Source organism: Protopterus annectens, chromosome 1.part1, assembly GCF_019279795.1.
Source record: "Protopterus annectens isolate FY-2018-M chromosome 1.part1, PAN1.0, whole genome shotgun sequence".
Taxonomy (NCBI): Eukaryota; Metazoa; Chordata; order Ceratodontiformes; family Protopteridae; genus Protopterus; species Protopterus annectens.
The window spans coordinates 1728489157-1728504194 of NC_056726.1; the positions used below are offsets into that span (position 1 = coordinate 1728489157).

The 15038-nt window shown below is 41.9% G+C and overlaps 1 protein-coding gene across 1 annotated transcript in view; it reads left to right on the forward strand.

The window, feature by feature from the left end:
- Positions 1 to 15038, forward strand: part of LOC122811978 (prolyl endopeptidase-like) — a 2225690-nt gene that overhangs the window by 148599 nt on the left and 2062053 nt on the right. The window lies entirely within an intron of this gene.

The following is a 15038-nucleotide window of genomic DNA, read 5'->3' on the forward strand; positions in this document are numbered from 1 at the left end:
CATCTAGGATTACTTCAAACGTAGGTGGTGCAGTCTTTCCTGTAGCAGATGTTCTGTCGTGAAGTAAAAGGTAGCTTTCTTATACATTAGTGCAATTGTAATCTAATTAAGATCAGACAGATTCTTCTTAACTGAAGTAAGTTATCACAGTAGCTTTAAAATCTACTGTATACTTTTCATCACTCGCTGCCACAAACTAGTTCTGGATGATAACTGCTGGTTAATGAACTCTGACACTAGTGCTACATTCACCTAGCATTTTTCTAGATTGTTTATTGCAATTAGATTTGCCTGACTTTTTTGTGACTTTCCTTAGAGCCAAGTACTGAATGAAAATGTTGCAGTAAGTCTGTCTAACGAGCTACCTTTCCTGCATTAAGGAAATTATTGGGCTATCTCAGGTCAAGTCAGTATGTGACTTGAACTAGATCTTCATAGGCAGTAGCCAGTTAGCCAGTAACTCTGTCTTCTCTTGCAGAGGGTAGAGGATTTCAGATCTGGTTCTTCTTTCTGTTGTTACCACATTTTAGTTAAATGCTTTAGTGGGGCATAAAGCTTTATTACTAGGCAGATACCAAGGCCATTTGTCATTTCAACAGCACAGCATTCCAACTTTGAAAGTAGAAGGTTGCCAGTTCATTTATCTTAAAACAGTTCAGCTATAAAATTTCATGATTTTTTTTAAATTACATCTGGAGTCCGACTTTGTGTACACCTTTTTCGCCTACTGCCACCTTCTCTGACTCAACTTGACACAGAGATAGTAAAAACATTTTTGTATTTGAGTATTGTGGAAACTGCAAGGAAGATAAAACAGAATTACCACATACAGAAGTACCAAATACAGTGATCTAGCCTCAGCATTGTTCAGTGTTTGAGAAATCTGTATGCGAAAGAAAATAAACTAAGTAGTCATAACACAATCTTCAGTATATGCTTGTCTTCATGTTGGTGTCTTGGGAGGTCTGGATAAGATTGCTTGTCAATATCAGAGGGGTCAGGGATGCAGTATGGTTCATAGGTAGGTACTAGACTATTGGCCCTAGGTCCTATATAACCCTAGCCAAAAGGTACCCTGGCTTTCGCCACCCAAGAACATTATTTTCCTGTGCCCCTGTCGAGCAGAGCCACAAAAGTGATCCCTGGGGTGAATTTCCTGTCTCCCATCCAATCATCAAGATTTTTCTTGGAGTGCTAATGAGGAGCTTTGTTTGCTATAGATAGGTAGTTTGTTCCAAAGTATGGGAAGTCTCTGGGACAGGAATCTATCCCTCCAGCATGTTCTGTTTATTGTGGTGACAAGGTTTAGGTCCATAGAGAGTGTAGCTCGGAGGGATTGGGATTTCTTTAAGTGGAGCATGTCCAACAGCTGTGGGTTTGAGATAGCTTTGTATGTTAGGCAGAGATCACCTTTGAGTAGGTGATATGCGGTAGAGTAAAGCTGGAGTTTTTTTAGACTGTCTGCACAGGGCATCTGTTTGAGGCCGGTAATCCTCTTTGTGAGGTATTTCGGTGGCCTTTCCAGTTGTTGTAGATGTCTTGTGAGGTGTACATACCAAAAGGGGCGTTGTACTCTATAATGGGTCTAATGAGTGACGAGTAGAGGGGAACAATGACCTCTTTTTTTCCTGGATGAGAAACCTTTTGTGATGAGGTGTGCCACATCAAAGGATTTCCTGACTACTGTGGTGATGTGATTATCAAAGGAGAGACTCCTGTCCACATGTGTCCCAAGGTCTCTTATCACACTTTCGGTGTTAAGTAAACTACCGCCTATATGGTAGTTCATGGGTACAGAGTTTTTACCAAAAGGGATGACAGTGCACTTTTTGGCATTGAGCTTGAGGCCATGGCTTTGACACCAGGTATCTATCTCAGTGAGGCCCTTTTGTAGGATGTCCACATCGTTAGGAGTTTTGATTATGGCTCCTAGTTTGCAGTTCTCTGTGAACTTCATTAGCCAAAGACCTTCTGTGTTAGCCTGTACTTCAGAGAAGTAGATACCAAACAGGAGAGGACCCAGGACTGAACCCTGTGGTACTCCACTTGTCACTGGTCTGAAGTTGGATTTGGAGTCTGCTAATTTCACAGTGTGGGTTCTGTCAATGAGCCAGTTGGCAACCCATCTTGTGACATAGGGATTTATACCTAGTTTAGTGAGTTTATCTATAATTCCAGAGTGGGGGATGGTGTCGAAAGCCTTGGCAAGATCTAGATAGGCTGTGTGAACCACCTTACCCTCATCTATGGCTTTGGTGACCGCTGCAAAGAAGTCTGTCAGGTTTAGGAGACATGATCTGCCTTTTACAAACCCGAAGTGGGTGGGGTCCAGAGTTTGGAGATTACCAGTGTCATTGTTTATAAGTTCCATGATGATACGTTCCATAGCCTTGCAGACCAGGCTCGTCAGGCTAATGGGGCATTAGTTCCCAGGGTCGTGGTGGCTCTCCCTTAGTGGAGTGGGATAACCGTCGCTGTGTGCCATTCATTGGGCACAAAGCCTGAGGTGAGGCTATGATTGAACATGGTACTTAGGTGGGGTGCCAGTTCCTTCTGTACTTTGTGTAGAACGCAGCCTGGGATGTTGCCAGGTCCCATGGATGCTGTGTTCTTGGCTTTGGAGAGTGTGTTTTTTTTACCTATGCAGCAGTGATTACAGGAACTTTGCATTCTTCAGGTATAAAGATGGGCCCTTTAGGGGATGAGAGGGGGGTAAAGTTAGCACTGAACCGATCTGCCGGGATGTTGGCAATATCAGTTGGATCTGCCTATTTAGTGCCATTGTTCTGTAACTCAGAGCAGATCTGAGTGTTGCCATTGAGATTCTTGACATAGCTATAGAATGCTTTGTGGTTGTCTTTAGAATCAGTGGCAATTTTGTTTTCATAACTTGTTTTGGAGGATTTTATGAGGGATCTCAGCTTCTTACTGAGGCTGACCAGGGAGTTCCTCCAATCATGGGATTTTACTGTATTTTGCAGCAGTCTCTTTCTTCTGTTGTAGAGTTTGTTTATGGTAGGGGACCACCAGATTGGCTTCCTTTTTTGGAGGATAGCATCTTGATTCTGTTAGGGATTGCACAATCCATGCACTCGTGTAAGTGCTTATAATGTGCATTTTTGTAGGATTCAGCAGTCGTACCTCTATTGTCAGTCAGCATGGGTGTCGTGCAGTTTGCCACTTCTGTCTTAAGAAGCGTGAAGTTGGCTTTGGAGAATTTTTTTATGTAGTTTTCCCTAATGGGGGGGGGTGGGGGTGGGATGTGGATGTTTAGGGAGATTAGCTTGTAGTCGGATCTGACCAACGAGGAGTTGACCTCTGGTGTGGAACGCCAGTTGCCCATGTTCATAATGACCAGGTCTAGGATATTGCTGCCCCTCGTGTTGGTGTGGATAAGTTGATCCAAGGCGTTGTAATTTATGAAGTCCAGAAAACATTGAGCACAAGAGTTGGTACATGAGTAGATTTCCCAGTTAATGGTAGGGTAGTTGAAATCACCCATTATTAGGGTGACAGGTTGTACCCTAATATTTTCCAGTGTATCAAGAAATGAGGGGAATCCTGGGGCATGGTGGGGGATCTATAGCAAGCTACAATTTGGATTGCGGTCTTGCCCAGAGTAAGTTGCATTTGGATAATCTCTGTTGCATTATGCTGAGCAACTAGCGTGGAGGTGTGGATATCCTTAATGAATATGGACACACCTCCACCTTTAGTGTTTCGGTCCAGGTTAGGTGGCCGAAAGGCGTGGTATGAATTATAGCTTGGTAATGCAGGGATGCTCTCTGGAGCCTTGAACCAGGTCTCTGTCACTGCACAGATGTCGATGTTCTCCATTTTAAGGAGCGCCTCGAGTGAGTGCATTTTGAGGTTTAGACTTCTAGCATTGAATAGTATTACCCTCAGATTTTGCTTGCTCGTACCTGTTAAGGTGGTGAATTTGTCATTTGAACCTTTCCTAAAAAAGGCACTATAGGGGTGGCAAGAGCCTTAGACAGTATCTGGAATCCCAAGGGCGACAGGTGCAGGCCATCTCTGGCAAGGCATCGTGGTTTGTCGATTGTCATCCCAGGCAGACAGATACTGGATCCCCTTAGAATGACACCAGAAGCTTAGCCAGTTGTTGAAGTCAGTCATTTTGTCCTTGTACTGTGGTATCATTCTGGGTGATGGGGGGGATGCTACTCAGGGCTAGGGTCATACCTGCCTGGGCTACAAGATCGGACAGCTCCTCCATGTCTCTTTTCATGTAGTCCAGGGAGGTATGTTGGCAACTCACTTTTAACGCAAGTTGGCTAGGGATTAATGACCAGATTTCTATTAGCTGTCTTTTAAAATTAAGAGTTTTAGAAAGATGATATTGTTACCATTTCTTTTAGATGGATGTAATTCAGTGTCAGCATTCCATTACTCAATGTTTTTTTTTTTTGTAAAACATTTAATTGTGTGTGTTAAGAACGTTACTGTTTTTTTGTATTCAGCCTTTGTTCATTTATTTTCAATTTTCAGTTTATTGATCATGTTGCCTTAAATTAGGATCTGTTCAGGGGGCCCGGTTGTCACATGATTTTAAAGTTGGTCACATGATTTAAAAAAGGGTTTGTCATATGAGTTTTTAAAAATTGTATTTAAATAATGTGTATTTAGTTCACTTGATCTGAAGAAGTTTTATTATAAAATAAAACAAAAGCTATAAACATTACATTTCAAGTTGTTTGAGTTGGTTTTGTCGTGTGGCTCTTAACCAAACCATTCATTTGCGTACTTTTTATCCAAACCCACAGAATAAAAGGGATAGACTTCTGCACTCTTTGGACATACACAGGCAGCTACGCTTCTACTTGGACAAAACAAAAGCTTTCAGAAAAACTGAGCAACTTTTTGTGGCATATGCTGCAGGATCACAGGGAAAGGCTATTTCAAAGCAGACTATTTCAAAATGGATAGGACACTGCATTAGTTTCTGCTATGCACAGCATGGCAAATCAGTGCCTAAGAATATTAGGCCACATTCTACCAGGGCAGCAGCCACATCAGCAGCCTTTCTCAGAGAAGTACCAACCAAGGAAATTTTGGATGCTGCAACTTGGAGTTCAGTGCACACTTTTACCAAGCACTATCACTTACCTCTTTACTCTAAATCCAGAGCAGGCTTTGCCACTGCAGTTCTGCAGGGCCTCATAGCCACTCCTAATCCTGTTTAGACCCAGCCACCCAACCTCAGCTTTGGGATTCAACCCAGGTGTAATGACTGCAACAGCGAAACACGATGAACATAATACAGTTGTGTACCTACCATAAATGTAGATGTTTGAGTGTATTCACTGTTGCAGTCCAGGTTACCCACCCACCATCCCCCTTTCTTTATTGGGACTTGTCTATACTTCTCTATCCTATACAACGTATGTGGTGTATTTGCTTGTAGATTAAGTTATTATTTATTTTAGTGTATGTTTTTTTTAAGCAATATGTATTGTCTACCTTCTTGGGGGCACTTGACATCTGGGGCAAGAAAAACTGAAGAAAATGGCGTCGGCTGCATCTTATACACCCCTGGCGCACTGACGTCAAGGAAGAGGCGACAGCAACCGACACCGGACCAGGACTTGGGAATTCCGGCCGACTGCGGGTAGCCTACCAGCAGGATAACCCAAGTGTAATGACTGCAACAGTGAATACACTCGAACATCTACATTTATGGTAGGTACACAACTGTACTTTATGCGTAGGGACCTGCAGTTCCCTGGGTCATTTGAAGGACCGCCTTTGTGCAGAAGGATGACTGTTGCTGTCTTTCATTTTGCTGGAACATAGCCTGTCTGGAAGCTGTGGTTAAGTAGGGATGTAAGCAGGTCTGCTAGGTCATGTTTTAAGTTATTTAAAGGGCAATCTGGGATGTTGTCTGGGCCCACAGAAGCCGCCTTAAAGAGTGCAGAGATAACCTGCTGTCTTGAAATAGTGGGTTGAGGAATGGTGGTAAGTATACTTTGGGGAACAGCTGGTGAAATTTGATCCAAATCTGTCAGCTAGCAGGTTGGTTGCTTCTGTCATGTGAGTATAGGTGGTGCCATCTTATTCCAGCTCTTTGTGTAGCTGGGTATTCCCCTTAAGGTTTCGGAAATAGTTAAAATACTTGGTGATTATCCAATACACCCTGTGGATATTTTTTGCTTCATATTTGCTTCTGAGATCTTGACTTAGGTGTCTGATTTGTTTTGTTTAGGTTAGTGAGGGATTTCTAATTATGCTGAGCCTGCTGGCATTTATTTGTGGATATTAGTTTCTTTCTTTTGTTGTATAGCCTATTTTATACCAGAGATACACCAAGGGTGGCTTGTATTTCTGGCAAAAACTGAGTTTAATTCATTCTGGTACTACTGCTGATTCTGTACAGCTGCTTAACTGGCTGTACAGGGCATTGGTGTACATATCTGCATATGATTTTGTGCTTTTTGGGCTTGGGGAGCTTTGAAATTTCTGATGGTGTTGCTTAATGAGAGTTAATTTGTCTTGGAAAAAAATTAGCATTTGTTTTGAGTTGGGTGGGGTATCTAGTCTTATATTCATTTAAAAGGAGACCAATTTGTGGTCCAAACTTAACAATGAAGATGTTACTCTTCAGGAGGTGCAGTACTTCCCCATATTGGTATGTGCTATGTCTAGAATATTTAGAGCCCCTAGTGGGTGTGCTGACCAGCTGTCCCAGAGCATTTGCAAAGTCCAAGAACTTCTCAGTCTGCATGTTAGTAGTCGTGTGTGCTCCCCAGTCAATGGTAGAATAATTGAAATCACCCATGAGTAAAGTATTGGGCTGTATGGTGATTCTAGTAGGTTTAGGTATTTGGTATGGCTGTCTTGGTTCATGGTGGGGGACCTATAGGTGGTGATGATGTGGATAGGGACTCTAGTTAGTTAGACATTTATAGTTCAAGAACTGTACTGTTTGACCAGTCTTGAGGTTTACTTGTCCTTTATGAGGATGGATACACCTCCTACTTTTGTTCTTTCTTGCTCAGATGGTAGGCTGAATGTCTTGTAAGATGTTGTAGCCTTGCATGGCCAGGGTGCTTTCCATAGGTTTGAACCACATCTCAGTGACTGCACAAACGTCAGCATTTTCCAGGGTGAGAAGTGTGTGTCTGCCTAGGAAGTGCAGTTTCTTGTTAAGACTCCTAGCATTTAGCAGCAGTACCTTGAGCTTATTAAGAGAAGATTTAGTTATTCTGGGAGGCTGGTTACTTTGACACTGCCTAAAAAAGGCACTATAGGGGTGTCTAGTGCCTTTGTCAATATCTGAAAGCCTAGACAGGTGCAGACCATTTCTAGCAAAGCAGTGTAGCCTGTCAATCATGTCCTTCAAGGCTGAGAAATTTTGGATTCTCTTGGACTGACACCAAAAGTTAAGCCAATTGTGGCCGAGTGACCTGAGTGTTTGCGTGATCTTTTGGATCCTGGTACCTGAAAGGCACCTAACCGTAACCCTTTCCTTATCCAACTTGGTGAGCGGAGCATCCATGAGTCTCAATATGGAGTCTCCTATAATCAGTATGTAATGTTTTGTGGTGTTTTGCCTTATGGGCTTGTTTTCTGAGACACTGTTGTATGTATTTTTATGTGTTGTAGTTGTTGACTTTGTTGTGTGTATGTGAGGTTTTTGGAGGCAGAGTTTGGGAGGCCTCTGAGTTTTTGGTAAGCTACTAGTGAGCACCTCTGCATATGTGGGTTTGTGTCAGATCCGTATTTGGTGTTGGAGGTATGTGTGTGTGCTGACAACCTGTTTGATATTTGGTATGTCTGTGTGTGGGAGCCCTGCCTTAATTTTCATAGTGTAACTACATCTCTCAGATGTAGTATTTTTTAGTTTCAAGATTAAGTGGTTGCCTGTACACATAAAACAATTGCTACATTATCTTAGTATGCCTGTGTTCACCAGGCTGGCCACAGAGATGTTAGGAAATTGCCCATCCATGATCCTTACTGTGGTTTTAGTCAGGGAAGGGATTGGGTTAAATTAGACTGGATTGTGCTGATGGCACAGCGAATGAGAGTGGAGTGTGTAATCAAAAGTGACTGCACAAAGTGATGCTGGTCGGCGTGCAACTTATTTGCTCCTAGAGCAGCAAGAGTCTGGGTATAGTGTTAGTGATAGTAATATTTATTATAGGGGAATTTCAGTTTCAAGGCATTTGGATCTATACAGGACACTGTAGCTGCTGCTGCATGGAGAGCAGTTTAGCACAAATGCAAGGTTTAGAAATGAGCAAAGAGAAACGGGTTTTAACCTAACTAACAATCAGGAAAGCACACAATAAGCCTTCAACCAGCAGTATCCAACTCAGGTCAGAATAAGAGTGCAGAAAAGACCTTCTTAATGTAGAGTGGCTGGTTTGAAACCCAAGTGTAAGAAGACCGCACAAACTAGCTACAACAGCCCTAGAACTATCAGATACAATGTAATGCAGTGCAATTAATTACTTAAAGCAGCAGTAGACAGTATAGTTTTTTTTTTTTTTTTTTTTTAAATAGGTCTACAACTTTAAATTAGTCATCAAATGAAAAATTAAGTAAAAAAATATTTACAAACTTTGGATTAGATCTTTCATTCAGATTGTAAAGCTTGGATTAAACATGTGATGCGTCTGATATTTTGCCTGTTGGTACCCAACTGATAAATTCTCTTTGTAATGCAAATCAGTCCAGGACCACGTCTGCAGTCCAGTTTATCCTGGATTGAAAAGATGGTTACTTTAAATGGAAAAAGACCAGCATGACTAATGTGGTGCTCTGCCTTAAAAGCTGTCAGAAGTAAATGATCATTCCAAAATAATATTATTGTAAGCAACAATGTAGTGATATACAAATTATTCAGTAGTGAATGCTCTACATCTGTACCAAAGAAACGGGTGTCAAGTGTACTTTTATTTGGCAAAACTGCATTCGCCAAGATTATTTAAGCCATCTGTTCTAGATTCATATGCAATCCCACAAAGTCTTCTAGCATCTGCAGTTTCAACTCCTAGGACATTCACAGCTAAACTGTTCAGGGTGAACATAAGGCCTTTTCATAATTGTCTTGGGTCTTAGTAGACTTGGAGATCAAGATGATGTGGACCATTAGATTTGCTTACCTCATACTGTACTGGTTCAAACAACAATACTTATTTAAGGGAGTACCTTTCCAGATTTATGCTTGTGGTTTCTTCAGAACTGGAAGGTACGTAATAGGTATTTAGAACAATGTATGCTTCTTTTTAAGCCATGCACAGCCTCAGACATCACCAGAGCTGACTGTTCTGTTGGCTTGACAGCTTGCTGGCAATTTGTTGCAAATTTTTAAGACAATGTGCTGCTAGATTTAGACCCTGCAGCAGTCCTGTGATTCATTTCCATAGCCCACAGTTACCTACTGTCTGATTGAGCAGGTTGCCCTTGAAAAAGGCGATGCGTTCAGTGGGCATACCAGTTAAATATTTTTTTCACCATGTCTGTTGTCTGAACAAGCAGGAAAGCACCCATCCTTATTGCTTGCTTAAAGAGATGGTCAGTTACTGAAAGTGGGGATTTCTGTAAAAGCACATCAGTTAAAGTAATTAATATTCCCAGAATGCAGAAAATCCTTGTGAACTTGTTGGGTATGTTCAGTAGTAGTGACACGAAGAGCAACTCATACCAAATTTATTTTCTTTGACCATGTACACATGGAATTTTTGCCTCACTTAGAAGTGATTATTTTATTTATGTACTTTTTTGCTGCAATCAGATGCTTCCTGGCTGGCCATGTACCCCTTACTCAGTTATTAAAAGAAAAACGCACATTTAATCCTGAATCGGCTTTTCTAGACGAAGCATGTCTGTCTTTTTTTTGTTTGTCTTATGTTTGTCTTTTTCTTTCTTGAGCTGTGCAATTTGGGAGAGATGTGCTTATTCAGTCACAGGGGTCCAACTGCAAGATGTCAGGTTTATCAGTTTCTATGCATGGCTTTTTATTTATCATGTATTGTTCTCCATGCATTGGTTTTCAAAATCCATTGTTCTACTGGTGGGCACAGTGCTAGCAAACTGCACAGGACAACTAGATTTATTTTCTTTACAGCTGTCCCTCCTTCATCCTGTAGGATAATCAAGCATTCCCAGGCAAGTTGAAAAATATAATCTGTACAACAAGTTCTGGTGCTTCCACTGGGCCTTCTCCCAGGGGGCATGCTTGGTGCATCTTCTATGGGTGGACCCTAGGGGACATCCTCTCTGACTGCCCACAGCGCTTCAGATGACCTCTCTTGAGGAACAATAGTGCTCTCTGACATTCTCCCAGATTGCTTCACTCTTCCCTCTGTCATGGGCCTAGTATTCATTAACCATTGGTAGGAGGTGTACTATGTACGCTATATTTAGTACACCACTGTTCGAGATTATGATTCATAGCCATGGACCCACAGAACTTAAAGGCAGTGTACAAAGTACCCCTGTTCTTTTAAGAATTTGGTGCTGGAGCACTTGGTACACAAAGGTATGCTAAGTGCTTCTGTACTCATTTCATCCCTGATACCATGTTTAGGCAAACAGCTGCTGCACTTTGTGGTGCAGCCTAACATCACAACGCAGGGCAGCAGGAAAAAGCTAAGTAACAAATATACCTTACTAAATAAGTTTTCCCTCCTGTGCTGTGCTTTACCATCATACCTGAACATGATTCTTAAAATGTTCATCAGTCATTAAGTATGACTGTGGAACTAGGGATCCAGTGTTGTCTTCTCCATCTGGCTTAAACCTGTGGGTTATCGGATCTGACACTGGCCAAATCCTTCAGACTTCCAACTTGCGAGGCTCTGCCTCCCTTACTTATAATCCTCTGGCCCTCAACTGACCCACAGCTCTAGTTTGCTGTCATTCCTGTTAGCAGCTCGATCCAGCTCTGCATTCAGTGTTATTCCCTTACCTTAGTTCTGTAGTTGTATACCTTTACTATTGTTAGATTAAGACTGTGTGTGTGTGTGTGTGTGTGTGTGTGTGTGTGTGTGTGTGTGTGTGTGTGTGTGTGTGTGTGTGTGTTTGTGTGTGTGTGTGTGTGTGTGTGTGTGTGTGTGTGTGTGTGTGTGTGTGTGTGTGTGTGTGTGTGTGTGTGTGTGTGTGTGTGTGTGTGTGTGTGTGTGTGTGTAACATTATATTGGGCATTTTTACCCTTTTTCTTGTATTTTTCTTCCCTTTTCTTAGGATTTAGTCATAGAATAGTATAAGTGTTATTTCTTCTTACTTTTCTTCAGCTGTTTGTAGTGAGGTTACTCTGGTGGTAGTGTTTCATAATGGATAAAGAGTTTAAAAAATGTATTGCCTGCAGACACAAGTTACTTTTCCGAGATCCACATAAGTGGTATTTATTGTTTGAGGGCTGCCCACGTGGACTCTTCCTGTTCTGTTTGTGAGGGGTGTGGGTCCAAGGTAGTTAATGAGTTGTGGGTGAAGTTGTCCTTAAGGGCCTACTTTCTTCTGGTCCCCCCCTCTTCTGCTTATTCGGCTCTGAGAGTTGGATCTGATAAGCACTGCCCACTTAGGGACTCACAGACCTCCAAGAGGGATTGGAAGAGGTCCTCATCAGTTTCTGTTCCTGGTCCTCCTCCTTCAGACCGGGACCCAAAGGTCCCATGACTTTTGGGTGCTCCGGCTGCCTTAGCACCCGTGTTGGCTCTGACCCCCTCAGAGCAAGTTACCCTCTGTGCTGATTACAAGCAAGATTCTTTTTCTGGCTTTCAGTCTTCCTAGCCCCTTCTTGTTCAAAGGGGCACCTTTGGGTCTGGTAGCTTCTCCCTATCCATGCTGCCAGAGCTGTCGCTGGAGTCCTCCCCCTCCCTTCCCCGGTTCTGGGTTTTCCTGACTCTGATTTTGCAGATGGGTTCCTTGTCATTTAAGTGAACTGCCAAGCCCATTTTGTTGCCTTCATCTGCCTGGTCATTGAGGTTGTTGGGTAGTTTCAAAGCTTCAGACTTGGAGCAGCTGATGTGTTCCTTTTTTGAAGACGTAGATGCCTTAGGTCTTATCTCTTTGGGTCCAAGACCTGTTCCCGGAACTTTGTCTCCATCTTCCTGCTTTCCTCCCTCAGTCCCTTGACTCTGATATCTGGCCCATCTGCATTCCCAGTCTTGGTGTCAGATCCGACAGTTTGGCTGTACTGTACTGTGACTCCTTCCTTGTTCTTTTCAACTCCAGCTACTTCACGGCTGTGGCATCAAGGCTGATCTTTCCAGATCAGTGTCGACATTCCCATCTTTGGGTTTGTCCTTCCTGCTCAAAGAATCATCATTTGACATCTTGGCTGTCTGCTTGATGTTGGAGCGAGGTGTAGCTCCCCAGACTCAGTCTTGTCTCTAGTGTCCTCGGGTAATGGTACCATCAGTTCCAGGAGGTCAGCGCTGCCTTCTGCGTTTGACGTCATGTAGAGGATGTTCTCCTCTAAGAAGATGGATTGAGTGTTCCCAGTTGGTGTTCCATTCCCTTTCTCATGTGGATCTGTGACTAGTCATCAGTCTGCTTCTGGACAGCCAATGCCGGTTGGTCTCTGATCCACTGTCACTGTGGACCTCCTGCCTCATCCCCCTCTCCTCTGGTGTTGCTGGATCTGTAGGTCACATGTAAAAAGCAGTGTAAGAGGAGCACCTTGACTCCCTAGAGAAGTCTCTCACAGAGTATGCTGACCTCGCAGAAGAAGAGAGGTCCCCCAAGTCTCTGTGGGATGACACATATTTTGGCAGTTTCTTGGAACTTCTTTGCCATTGTGGGGGCTGGACCAATAAAGCCCGTTCTCTGGAAGAGTCAGTATTTTTGGGGGCCTTTGGCATGGGCCCATCTGTGCCTTGGGTGGTTTTCACTCTGGATGTACTAATAGACTTAGTGTCTCAGAAGATGTGGAAGGAACCCAACATGGTGGAGCCTATTCCTGACAAACTCTTGCTCCTTTTAAAGAACAACTGCATTGAGGTAAAGGTTTGGGCATGGATTCAATTGTGGTGGCAGCGGCCACCAAAAAAGAATTCTCTGAGGAGCGTTCCCTGGTCTGTCCCTCAAGTAGAGAATCTCGGGCTTTGGGCCATTCACGGAAGTGATTGTATGCCTCGATGACATTCGCTTTCAGGGCAGTTAAGTATTTGTTACCCTTGACTAGACTCCAATGTTATCTGGTGTCAGAAGTTTCAAGGAATGTTAAGATACAGTGGTCTCCAGAGATTCAAAAGATACTGGAGGGTCGAAGCCAAAATGACCAAGTGAAAGCCGCATTTTTTGTGGAGCTCAGTAGAATTATTTAAAAAAAACAGGAAAATGATTTACTAATTGAAACATTTTTACATAGTCAGAAATCTATTTTTTTTTATGTTGTGATTCTGAAGTGGTTAGTTTTCTTATTAAGTTTAAGTGGTTTGAAAATGAGTAACTCTAAACACTCCCAGACTGAAATCTCTATGAGAATGGACCTGTAGTAAATAACTTCAACTTTACAGGAGCTCTCTCTGAAAATGAATAGATTTCATGACAATCTGGAAAACTTAAAAGAAAACCGTCTTAAACAGACAGGTTTTTAAAGAAATGCTGCAGCAACATCCATCCATCCTCAACCCCTTTTTCCCATTTTACACATGGGGCCAGCAAACAAAAATTTCTGAAATGAAAAATGCACTAAATGACTAGCAGACTGAGAGAGGAAGAAACACAAACTGACTTCTTACTAAAACAAAACACTTGGCTTTTAAACAAAATTGATGACCTGGAGAAGAGAGTGAGGAAGTGCAGCGCAATTTGGACTCCCTGAAAAATCAGAAGGTGAGGATTTAATCTCCTTTCTAAACTCTTGGCTCCCTGAAATATTAACTCTTCAGGAATGGTTTTCATATAATGTTGAAAGAGCTCATAGAGCTATTGGCAAACCCATTCTTCCCTCAACTTCTTATCTGAGGTCCATTACTGTAACATATTTATCTTATACAAATAAAGAACTTAAAACTGCATGGAGGAATGCACCAATAAAATATACACAAAATCTAATCAGATTTGGCAATAATTATTTTTCAAAAACTGTAGAACAGAGAAAGAACTGTTGGCCACTAGTAAAAGCTTTAAGACAAAATGGTTTAAAATCTCAGGTCTTATTTCCCGCTAAAATAAAAATACAACTAACTAATGAAACAAGAATGTTTAACAATCTGGAAGAAGCCTCTATGTATGTTAAAGATAACAGCATTTTACCTGTAACTGAAGACATGGACTGGTTCTCTCCTTCCTTGGAAAGAACATCAGAGAAAAATTCATGGTCTGATATGAGGAAAAAGAAATAAAAGACGGACGCTCTTTCTTCATTTTCAAGCAAATCTTCAAAACCTACTAATATAAAACAGCAATTATTCTGCTTAAAACGTCTAGTCTCTTTAAAGAAATGCTTTCTACTGTTTGTTTTATTGCTTGATATTTCAAGGTATTTCAAACTTTTAACAGAGAGTCATTAAGTTACATTAATGTATTCATCTAATTCATTTTGAATAGAGTGTGGGATCTTTGGAATCTCACCTTAAACATGTCAGTTTTTGGTGAATAGTACTCTAATTGAATGCTTTCAGTAATGTGTCATGTAGTCTGACAGACTTGGTGACAATCTGATGCATTTGTACATAGAATTGCTTTCTTTTTATTTTTTCTTCCTTTCAGTCTCATTGTTTAGAATTGGTTTTGTGTTAAATTAGTAAAATATGTACTATTCCTTAATCAGAAGTTTTTGTTTCAGTTCTGGAAATGGTGACTGTGGGACTGTTGAACAGAATATAATTTTCGGGGACTTGGTGGGGAGCTGCAGGTGAGATGCTTCCTTTGGCATTGCTTTTTCAGTCAGATTGCTGGAGTCTTTCATTGTTTCTGTTGTTGGTGAATGGTTGCGTACGTTGGTGGCTGGATTTTCAGAGCATCTGTTACTCTTCTCGAGCTGCTTGCCTCAGGATCTGTGTTAACTCCTTGTTGGCTTTTTTCATTGGGAGGGTTGAATCAGGTGCAAATGGCTAATTCCA